Source organism: Halichoerus grypus, chromosome 11 (genome assembly GCF_964656455.1).
Source record: "Halichoerus grypus chromosome 11, mHalGry1.hap1.1, whole genome shotgun sequence".
Classification (NCBI taxonomy): Eukaryota; Metazoa; Chordata; class Mammalia; order Carnivora; family Phocidae; genus Halichoerus; species Halichoerus grypus.
Window position 1 is genome coordinate 98773948 of NC_135722.1, and position 11453 is coordinate 98785400.

General features: G+C 46.3%; 1 long non-coding RNA gene across 2 annotated transcripts; it reads right to left on the reverse strand.

Annotated features, from left to right (window-relative positions):
* Nucleotides 1-4108: 4108 nt before the first annotated feature.
* On the reverse strand, nt 4109-10622 carry LOC118529163 (uncharacterized). 2 transcript variants are annotated; one of them, XR_004914001.2, is made up of 4 exons: nt 10522-10622; nt 6457-6646; nt 5961-6117; nt 4109-5814 (listed from the first exon to the last, which is right to left on the reverse strand). It is a non-coding gene; the product is annotated as an uncharacterized LOC118529163 (long non-coding RNA). The 2 variants fall into 2 exon arrangements; XR_013442710.1 differs by having other exon boundaries at nt 6457-6624; nt 10522-10596.
* Nucleotides 10623-11453: the final 831 nt, after the last annotated feature.

Below are 11453 nucleotides of genomic sequence, written 5' to 3' on the forward strand. Positions count from 1 at the left end.
GGGCTCTCTGCTCAGCAAGGAGTCTGCTTCTCCCTCTCCTTCTCCCTCTGTGCTCGCTCGCTCTCTCTCAAATAAATAAATAAAATCTTAAAAAAAAAACACAAAAGGGGCCCCTGGGTGGCTCAGTCGTTAAGCGTCTGCCTTCGGCTCAGGTCATGATCCCAGGGTCCTGGGATCGAGCCCCGCATCGGGCTCCCTGCTCAGCGGGAAGCCTGCTTCTCCCTCTCCCACTCCCCCTGCTTGTGTTCCCTCTCTCACTGTGTCTCTCTCTGTCAAATAAATAAATAAAATCTTTAAGAAAAAAAAAAACAACACACAAAATAAAAATGGGCAAAGAATATAAATAGGTAAAATCTAAAGGGAAAACCAGAATGACTAATAAGTATATTACCTCATAGGTAATTAGAGAAACACAAAATAAAATGTTAATATGTTTCTACTTTATATCTATTGGTTTGGCAAAAGTAAGAGACTGAGCTCTCATGGGGGATGAGAACTTACGGGGAGTTTCAACTGGTGCATCCGCTCCGGAGAACAAATGGGCAACACTTAATTGGAATTAAGTAATATCTGGATGCAGTATTACGTATAAGGGTGTGGCTCTGGAGCTGTGCTGAGTTTGAATCCCAGCTATGTCTTTTACTAACTGTGTGATCTTGGTAAGCTACTTAACTTCTTTGTGCCTTAGTTTCTCCATCTGTGAAATGAAGATAATCGTACTACCTCATCATAGGTTTATTGTGAGCTTAGAACAGTGCTTGCACATAGTATGTGTCACAAAATTGTTGGCTGTTACTATTTTTGTCTTCCTATTCATCAAGTATTGATAGCCAGCTTCCAGGATGGCCCCTGATGATTCCTGACTCCTGGTATGCAAGTCCTGTGTAGTCTGCTCCCATAATGAATAGGGCTGTCCTGTGTAACCAGTAGGATGTACTGGAAGCGTGTGACTTCTGAGGCTAGGTCATAAAAGACACTGAATCTGTCTTGCACTTTCTTGGATCCCTTGCTCTGGAAGAAGCTGGCTGCCATGTCATGAGAACACTCAAGCAGCCATCTGGAGAGGTCTATGTGGAAAGGAACTAAGGCCTCTCACCAGTAGACGGCACTGAGTTACCCATCAGTGTGAGTGACCCACCTTTGAAGTGGATATTCTCCCTCCATTCAAACCTTTAGATGAATGTGGCCCCAGTTGACATATGACTGCAACCTCATGAGACATCCTGAGCCAGAATCACTTAGCTCTAAATTCTTGACCCAAAGAAAGAGTGAGATAATAGTGTTCATTTTTTAAAAAAGCTTTTATTTTTTGAGAGTGAGAGAGCACAAACGGGGAGTGGCAGGCAGAGGGAGAGGGAGAAGCAGGCTCCCCACTGAGCAGGGAGCCTGATGCGGGTCTTGATCCCAGGACCCCAGGATCATGACCTGAGCCAAAGGCAGATGCTTAACTGACTGAGCCACCCAGGTGCCCCTAGGTGTTCATTTTTTAAAAAGCTTTATTGGGATATAACTCACACACCACACAGTTTACTCATTTCCCATGAAGTATAGTTCAGTGGTTTTTAGATATCACAGGGTTGTGCACCTATCACCACAATTAATTTTAAAACATTTGGATCACTCTGTGAATATAAGAACTTTGTATCCATTAGCATCCATCACTCCCTACTTGTCCCCATCTCCCCCGTCCCCTGGCAACTACTGATCTAATCTCTGTCTCTAGATTTGCCTATTAGAGACATTGCATGTAGTATGTGAATGGGGCTGTCATACAGTATGTGGCCTTTTGTGTCTCTTTTCACTGAGCATGTTTTTGAGTTTCATCTGTGTTGTAGTACATATCAAGTCCTTCATTCCTCCATTTGGTTGAATAATATTCCCTTGTGTGGATAGCATACATTTTATTCATTTATTAGTTGATGGACATTTGAGTTGTTTCTACTTTCGGCCTGTTGTGAATGATGCTGCCGTGAACATTTATGTACAAGTTTTTGTATGGGCATGTGTTTTCATTTCTCTTGGAATCGAATTGCTAGGTCATAAGGTAAACCCCCTGTTTAACTTTTTGAGGAACTGCCAAACTTCCAAAGCAGCGTATGAGAGTTCCAGTTTCTCCACACCTTTGCCAACACCTATTACTCTCTGACTTAATGACAGCCGTGCCTGTGGGTGTGAAGTGGTCACACTTTCCTAATGCCTCATGTTGTTTAGCATTTTTATATATCTTCTTTGGAGAGATGTTTATTCAAATCCTTTGCCCATTTTTCAGTTGGATTGTCATACATACATGTGCACATACACACATACACACACAGACACACTCTTATGTAGAGTTCTTTATATGTTCTGGTTCCAAGTCTCTCTTCAGATACATGATTTACCAACATTTTCTCTCATTCTGTGGGTGTTATTGTTTTAAGCTGCTGGGTTTTGAGGTAATTTGTTATATAGCAGTAGTAACTAATGCATTCAGTATGTATATACTCTACATCAAAGCAGTTCCACTCCTGGCTGTAGCCTTCAGAGAAACTTGCACAGATCCACAAGGAGTTACATGAAAGGATGTTTACGTATAGTTTGGGTAGCAAGAAGCTGGAAGCAACTTAGGTGTCTGTCCCTAAGGGAATTGATAAATAAAATGTGGCATATGCATATGATAGAATATTATAAAAGCAGTCAGATGCAGGCTGTTAGGAACTGCTGTGACATGATAGACTCCAGGTGAGGAAAATAAAGAAGAATTCAATTTACAGCAAAAACCAGCTAAGTAAATTAAACACCCTAAGCAACATTTTTTAAGGAGTATATATATACCTTAACTCACTGGAGTAGGGTCTATGGGAGGGGGCAGAATGGGACTGGAAGGGGGAACGATGGAGGGAAGGGAAAACAGAAGAGAGGCCTTGCGTGGATGCATGTGGCGTGTGGTCATCTCAGTTCCGTGCACCTGAGGCCCCGAACACAGATCCAGAAGCAAGGTCTTGCTCTAATGGAATTGACATTTTGCACTGTGTTAGGCTAAACTGTCATGACAGCCACCAAATGGACTAACATCACAATAGAAGATTTTTTTTCTCCTTCTTCACTCATGTAAGGTCCAGGGTAGTTTGAGATTGGGGTAGTGGCAGGGGCAGTCTTTTAGGGCCCAGGCTGATGCCAGTGCTAACACAGCCTCCGAGGCTGCTTTGGGTGGTGTCATTTTAGTGAGTCGAGCAGAGCTTGGGGGATTGCTTAGCAGATATAACAGGCCAGCTCTAGAAGTGGTGCAAACTTCCAGTCACACTCTGTTGGCTAGAACTTAGTTGCATGGTCCCCCTAATTCAAGAGAGCCTCAGAAATGTAATGCACACCCAGGAAGAAGGGAAAAGTGGATGTTTATGGACAGCTCTGGTCTCTGCTGCAGTGTGTACTTCTCAGACCCCTAACTGTCCATCCTCCAGCCATCTGAGACATATGTGGATTTTGAAGCAATTTTGAAATCTGGAAATTCCCAAAGGGACTCTGTTCTCTAACTGGAGAGTCTCAGCTGGAGTCACTGCTAAGTTGGAGATGTCTCTTCCTTCACTCTAGCTAGTAGCTGTCAGAGAAGTGCTTAGGCAGAGAGATGAAGGGTAAGCTGGAATGGCGTCTAGAATCAGCCTTTGTGAGTTGGAGGTATGTCAGAGAGGAGACAAGCTCAGAAAACAAACTCGAAGGTTCTACAGTTAGCATGAAACAGAGCTGGGACTAGAACCTAGTGTCCTACTGCCTTTCTGGTCCTTTGGCTCCTTGCTGTAAACATTATGTAAAAAGGCCCAAGGTTAGAACATTAGTGGCGAAACTGGTGAAATCCAAATAAAGTCTTGAGTTTAGTTCCTAGAAATATGCCATTGTTAATCTCTTAATTTTGGCAAACGTACCATAGTTATGTAAGCAGTTTGTTAACAGTCAAGAACTTTGGGTAAAGAGTAACAAAACAAAACTCTCTGTATCTTTACAACTTGTACGTTTAAATTTTTTTCCAAATAACAAGCTTATTTTACAAAAAGGCCCCAGTGAATATAGGCTCTGGGCCCTGGACCTACTCTTAAGTTACTACTACTTTGGAGTTTATACTTTGCAAGCTGTTTTGTAAGCCATCCCCTTTCCTTAGCCAGAAGTGGCAGTGAATACATTTCAACTCCTAGCCCTTTGTCACAACTCTTGTACACAGCTGGGTTTTATTTCCGTATGAGTTCAGGTTTTAACTTCATTTTAGTTGGGCCCCACACTTTCTTAGGAACGACTTAATTTAGGAGGCTATTTATGGACTGAATGGCAAACCCCCCCACATTCCCATGTTGAAATCCTAGCCCCAAGGTGATAGTAAGCTGAGGTAGGAACTTTGGGAGGCGATTAGGTCCTGAGGGTGGAGCCTCATGAATGAGATTAATGACCTTGTAAAAGAGACCCCAGAGAGCTCCCTTGTTCTTTCTACCATGTGAGGACACAGAGAGAAGCTGGTCTCTGAATCAGGGAGCCAGCCCTTGCCAGACACCAAATCAAGCTGCTAGTGTCTTGATCTTGGCCCCTCCACCCAGCCTCCAGACCTGTGAGAAATAAATATATGTTGTTTAAGCCCCCCTAGTCTATGGTATTTTTGGTATAGCAACCGGAAGTATAGCAGCCTAATTAAGACAGGCTCCAATTTTTTTGGAAACCTTAAACCAGATTTATTTTTTTCCTTAACAAAGAAATCTGTCTGTTTTCAAGCAGAGACTGAGGTGGAAGGGAAGCAGATAGATTCTTCTGTAGGTGAGCTCTGTGTTTGGTAGGCATTGGTGAAAACTTAAAAAATTCCTTCTCCCTCCGATTTCTCTGCCTTCGTATGCGTGAGCACAGCACATCCTCCCAGGCAGAGGACCTTCAAGCCTGTCCGGCGCGTGGCTGGCTGTCATTTCCTGGGCTGGCTACTAGAGGGCAGTGTGATATGCCTTTTCCTGACTGGGGGAAAGGAGGGCCCTGGGTCTGAAGCACGTTGTTCTAAGTAATAAGCCTTAGCATCTCTCAAGGATATGGGTGGCTACATTCGGTTGCCTCTTCCACTTCTTATCCCTACCTTAAAACCAGAAACATAATCCTGTTTTCAATACCGTATTTTTAAGAGAGAGACCTGGTATTTAGATTTTGATCACAATCTCCCTTAGGCTTTGGGGTACTTTCTCCACGTGGCAGATTTTGTTTGTTTGCTTGAATCAAATTCAGACCCTCTTGTTCTCCTTCCTTTCCTGTGCCACTTTCTCTGCTCTGAAATTTAGACCCCAGCGGCAGTGAGCAAAACTAAAAACCACCGAATTATACACCTTAAAAGGGTGAATTTTATGGTATGTGAATTATAATCTCAAAGAATGTAAAGGGAAAAAAAGCAGCAGTGAGCCCACACCATAGCTCAATAGAATGTAGTTCATTGATGGTACTGACTTGAGAAAAGTCGCAATGCTTTGCCATTCATTCGTTAGTTAGAGGGAAACACCTGACCTCGGACCTTCTAGGACACAGTGCATTGTTCCTTTCTAACCAGGTTACTCACCCTTGGCTCAGGTAGTTTCAAAGACCTGGATTAGGGTTAGGGTGTGGCTGGGAAATCCCAATGGGAAAGCTGAATCTAGCTGTGAGGTGCTTTTCATGGGACCTCGGTTTTTAGTTGGAGTTGGTTAGGAGACATGTGTCCTGAACTGTGCATTTTTGCATAGGTTATTTGGGCAGTTTCTTTCCCCCATGATTATTACATTTGGGAATTTTGAGTCCTGTTGTCGTAAGTACTTCTGGAGCTGGCTTTCAGGCAGCTGGACTGGCCTGTAAAAATAGGCAGAGGGATTAGAGCCAGGGTGGAGCTGAGTTGTGTCTCCCCCATAAAGCAGGCTTTTTTTTTTTTTTTTTTTTTTGCCATATGCAGACAACTGCATATAGTATCTGGGAAGACTCAGTCTTTCCCTTTGTACCTGTATGTTTTCCTTTGTTCAGTAGAGAAGTTGTGTTTGGCTCCCATTTGATGCTGTTGACTTTGGGCTTACACAGGTTCAACCTTTCAGAAAACAAGGGCATGTAGGAGGTCCTGGTGGTCATGTGATCCTCAGTTGGTGCCGGTGAACCCACGCCCTTTCGAGGGGACAGAGAGCAGTTGGAAAAGGAAAAGGAGCAAATCTTCCCCTCCCTGCATATTATGCTCAGCACCCTCTGTCAGCTAAGGAGTTACAATGAGTCCCAGAGAAAAATGCAATGTCTGGTGCTTAGTAAGCAAGGTTTGTTTTCTTTTTCTTTTGGCAGAGGAAAAAACATTTGTGCAGAGAGATTAACTTGCTCAGAATTGCTCTAGGTTGGGAAAGATCCAGGATTTAAACATCAGACTCCTCTCCGAACAGTTCAGCCCCCACCCACCCTCAGGCTTGTAGCAAGGTGGGAGGTGAAGGGGGGATCCAGGGGAAGACAAGTTCTTACCGGCAGCTTCTCATGGCCTCTGTGATGAGGGTCTCCATAGTGTACTTGGGAGAATTGCTTGCTGGCAGTTTCAGTTTGTAACTTGTCTTTGAAGGCCCTGAGTGTGCTAGAGAGGCACTTACCCTTGACTCTTTTTACCAAGGATTTGGGAGGAGGTAGATAAGGCATCTGGGAAGAGAGGAATGCTTGTCTGGGGAAATAATAATAATAATGATTTTAATTGCTATCTTTTGTTAAGTACTTACCATGTGTCAAACATACATTAAGTGCATACATACTTCACCTCTGTGGTCAGGGGCAAATATCAGAGTGCGTAAGTGGCTGCAGATTCAGGAAAGTAAAATTTTTGGATTTCCCAAGAAAAGTGGGGTTGGGGTGTTCTGACAGGGTAAACTTTCTCCCTTGTTCGCTGTGTACCCCCATCCCCCTTCTTGGGTTGAGGGAGTAGTTGAGACCCTCATGCTGATTACCTCTTGACAGAGAGCTTGGGCACTTTACCCTGGTCACTGTGTCTCCATCAAACTTGGCAGTGTTCTTCCTACCCAGGAGGGTCATCTCCTGCTTCAGCCATCCTGGCCTCTGATGCTGATGCATAGTAGGGCTGCCAGCCAGGGGCAGTGTCTTTCTGCACAGCCTGGATATATTTGCTGCATGAGGTGAAAACATTTCTACAAGTCGGGGCCTATACCTATGAATCAATCCAGGCATGCCAAATAGAGGGGCACTGTGCCATCTACATGCTTTTTTTGCTTTTCATTTGTGTGTCTGCTTAAACTATACAGAGTATTTTCAGGTAATTTCGAATACAAATTTATTTCTTCCCTGAAAATAAAATTTTAATTTATTTTAGCTCTGCTTCTTTTCACACTCCCCAGTTATCGTGCTAAGACCCAGCAGAGAGGATGCAACACCTGCAGCCAAAGGAGAGCCTTTCTAAAGCGTTCTGGTAGGCAGCTAGAGGCTATGGCTGAGAGAATGTGGTCTTGGGAAACGAGCTTGGAAGTGTTTGTGTTGGGGTAGGGGGTGAAAACCTCTCTCATTTGCTAGGTTGGCATCCCTGCTCCCTTCCCAGTGAAGGCTCTCCTTTCCTCCACCACTTTGGAATAGGACTCCATTTCTGTAACATTTGTGTGGCACCATGTGCATATTCCTGGCTTTGCATCGGAGCGGGGCCTTCTAACCTTGCAGGGATGAGTCAGAGGGAGGTAGAGGGCCATTCTGAGCCCCCAAGGGAAGCAGGCTTTAATAGGCAAGAAGCCAGGTCAAGGCTGGGCAAGTGGAGTGCCTGATTCTCTGTAGTTTCCTGAGGACTGGATAAGCCTGCCTCCTCTACCTCCTGGCATGCAATTAGAGCTCATGTCTCCCAGAGATCAGGAGGGGAAGAGACTGACCCCCAGTTATGAACAGCATGCAGTTTGTCCTGGCCCAAAACTTGGGTGAAGTGAAGATGGAGTAAATCTGAACTAGTTGGCGATCCAAGATTCTGAAACAGTTAGTCCTTTGCTTTGTTGCCCTTCTATAGCTATGTCTCTGAATTGGACAGAAGACTGAGTTCTGAATTATTACAGATCTTCCTTGACTTATGGTGAGGTTACATCTCCCTAAACCTATTTGTAGGTTGAAAATATCAGAAGTGGAAAATGCATTTAATGCAGCTAAACTACTGAACGTCATAGCTTAGCCTAGCCTACCTGAGATGTGCTCAGCACACTTGTTATTAGCCTGTAGTTGGGCAACATCATCTAACACAAAGCCTACTTTATAATCAAGTATTGGATAGCTCATGTAGCTTTTTGAATACTGTACTGAAAGTGAAAACCAGAATGGTTGCATGCGTGCAGAAAGGTTGTCAGGGTGCTGGCTGTTGACCATCATGACTGAGGGGCTGACTGGGAGCTGTGGTTCGCTGCCACGGCTCAGCATCACCAGAGGGTGTTGTACTTACTGTGTAGCGCTAGCCTGGGGAAAAGATCCAGATTAAAAACTTGAAGTACGGTTTCTTCTGAACGCGTATCACTTTGGCACCATCATAAAGTCGAAAAATTTTAAGTCAGACCATCATAAGTTGGGGACAGTCTGTATCTTTCTCTTGGGCAATAGAGCCCTCCTCTGGCCTCTTCCCCCACAGCAACCCTGCAGCTTGCCAAGAGTTTTGGTTACTCACTCGATCCCCTGGCTGCTTTTGTTTGGGTCAGTTTTGAGGACTTGATTCCACCCTGAGGCTTGGAAGTTACTCTGGCATTGGCTGATATACTCCATGTAGCCTGGACGCATTTTTGGTGCTATTTTTCTACCCTGAATGTGAACTGGGAACATCGACTCGCCAAGAAGAGGGTTCTGGAAGGAAATCTGATGAGTAGTGGTCATGTGGTAGTCACCTGAGGGGAGCAAGAAAGTGTGCAGAGGGCCTCCTCTGTGTGGGAAAGTCTTGAGAGTAAAGGTGGGGACCTGGACCCCAGCCTTGGCTCCTGCACAGCTGGTTCTATTTAACTAAACTGTTTATAATGGGAATAATAGACGCAAATACAAGAGCATTGCCTCTCCCACCACTCTGACCTTCAGGGTTGTCTCCCCAAGACCAGAACTAAAGAATTCTTAGTGTGGAATCCAGATTATCCTCCTACCCCTTTTTGGACCACCTGAGCTTTGAAAGCCTGGATGACAGGGCTGCCCATTGGTCCAGCCTAAACAGGAAGGAGGCTAGGCCAGATTGGGGTTATTGGTGTGGTACACTCCCAGAGTGGTTCCAGCTGACCTTGTCGGCAGATATTGCCTGAAGGGCTCTTGAAGAGAGAGGGCTGGGGCCCTTGCTGCTTTCTGCATTCTGTGGGGCTGGTGGTTCCCACCCCTGGGATCTGCCTGGGGGACAGGGGTGCCCCTGGGTAGGGTGAAGTGGGTGGGCTGGGAACAGAGGGTTTTATACAGGATGCCACTCCTCTATCCCCTGTTACCCTTTTTGCCCTCAGGCTAAGACTCACCTGAATGGGAGGACTTCTTCCCATGGTAAGTCACTGGCTCCTTCCTCCAGGGCTTGTAACATTCTCCATAGGTTGTACTGAAGGGCAGCCACTGAGGCTTGCAGTACTGGCTGAAGTAGATTGGGGTCTGCGGCTGGGGTGGAACCTTGGCAAGGGGCTCCAGGCGGTATTTAATATCTCCTGGGGCTATTTCCTCCTGGACTTCTGACTCCTGCAAAGCAAGCCCCCTGCTGCTGCTTCCCCACAGTGGGAAGTTAACTTTTGCCTCTTTGTTCACAGGGGTCCTTCTTATCTCTCCATCATGCATAGGGGAAGTCAGTGGGGGATCAGTCTCCTAGAGTAAGAGGTCATCAAAGACCAGGCAGGTGCTACTTTCTAGCAAGTTACTTCACTTCTCTGAGCCACAGTTTGCTTATTTGTAAACTCATTTCCTGGGTTATTGAGAGGATCTGAAATAAAGTAGCATAGTGTGTGGCATGCAGGAGGTGCTTCATAAATAGTATCTTCTCTTAAAATGTTAACAGTAAGATATTTGCAGAGTGTTTCTGCTGTATCGATGGCTCGTGTCCCTGTTGGCTCCCCTCTCCCTCCCCACCTTACCTCAACACCAGGATGGCTGTTTCCTGGCTGGGTTTGGAGAGCTGGTGTGTCTTGCTGGGTGGGATTGAGGGCTGTGCTATTTGAAGAAGGGTGGGCAAGTGGGCAGAGTCTTCTGTGCCCTGGAGAGGGGGTGTCTAGAGCAGGGGGAAGAGGAGTGAGGCTTCCCTTTTTACCTCCTGGCCTCCTTCCCTTACCCATTACCCCCACTCTCCCCAGAGAGCTGGTGGCCGTGGTGCTCAGACAGGACCCACACTGAGTTTATTTGAGGCCTGAGCAGTAAGAACTGGGCAGGAAGACACGGGCCGGGGGGTGGGGGTGTTGGTTGGGAGGGGGGATGCTTTCTCTGCATTTAAGGGCATATGGCATTTCAAAAGCAGTTATTTTTAATGAGCATTTCAGGTCTTTACTTATTTATTTTTTGGCCTTGAAAGTAATGCTGGTTGCGAGAGGGGTGGCTTACAATGACATCGGTTAGTGGTGGACTCACCGATTGATGGGCCGAATTCTGGATAGGGGGTTGTCTGATCCCAGGGATTGATGCCGTTGCGGTGTCTGTGTTTCCTAAGAGGCAGAGGAAAAAGGAGTCTCTAGGAACACAAGAGGGTTAGAGCTGAGTCAGGGGTTTGTTCGCCTGCTACTTTGGAAGCTGCAAGGGTGTACCCTCAGGGGACCTGTGGAAGCCCCTTCACGGAGATTTGCCAGTAGCTGACACTCTTTCAGGGAGAGGGAGGAAGGGTGGCCCTCTACACTGGCCACACTGAGACTCAGCATTTTATGTTAAAGGGTGGGAGATTGATTGGGAGAGAAGGGGCTGCTGCCCTTTTGGAAGCAGCTTTTTGGCTGGTGAAGAAGGAACGTTTTTTGCTGGCCAATGTACAGTGGAGGTGGCAGGGTGGGGCGTGTGGTGTCCTGCAGGATGGAAAAAGGACCTGCCAAAGGGCCATTTTACCTACAGTTGATGTTGGGAGGCGGCAGTTGTAGTGGGGAGCAGGTGAAAAGAGCTCTATGGGGAGGTCAGCCCTTGAACCATTGAGGTCCAAGCATGCCCTGAACAAGCGAGAGCAGTACCCAGGACAGGAAGCATCCTGGGTCTTCTGCCTGTCAACCCTGCATTAGAGGAACAGAAGCAGACAGCAGGAGGGGAGTGAGAAGGGGGATGCCGCGGAGAGGGTGACTGGAGGACACTCAGCCATAGTCACAGAGCCCACAGACATGGCTGAAGGCAGACGCTGTAGCCCTCTGGCTTTCTGGGTTGTGATCACAGGAGCGTCCTTGCTCAGCCCTGCCCTCTGTCCCCAGCTCCTGAGGGAGTGCTTGTACTCTGGCTGATCCGCATTGGTTCTGAGGTTTGGTGTCTTAGGTTGCCTTGGTCCTCCTCATTGAATACGAAAGGCACCCTACTGGCTTTGGGAGAGGAGG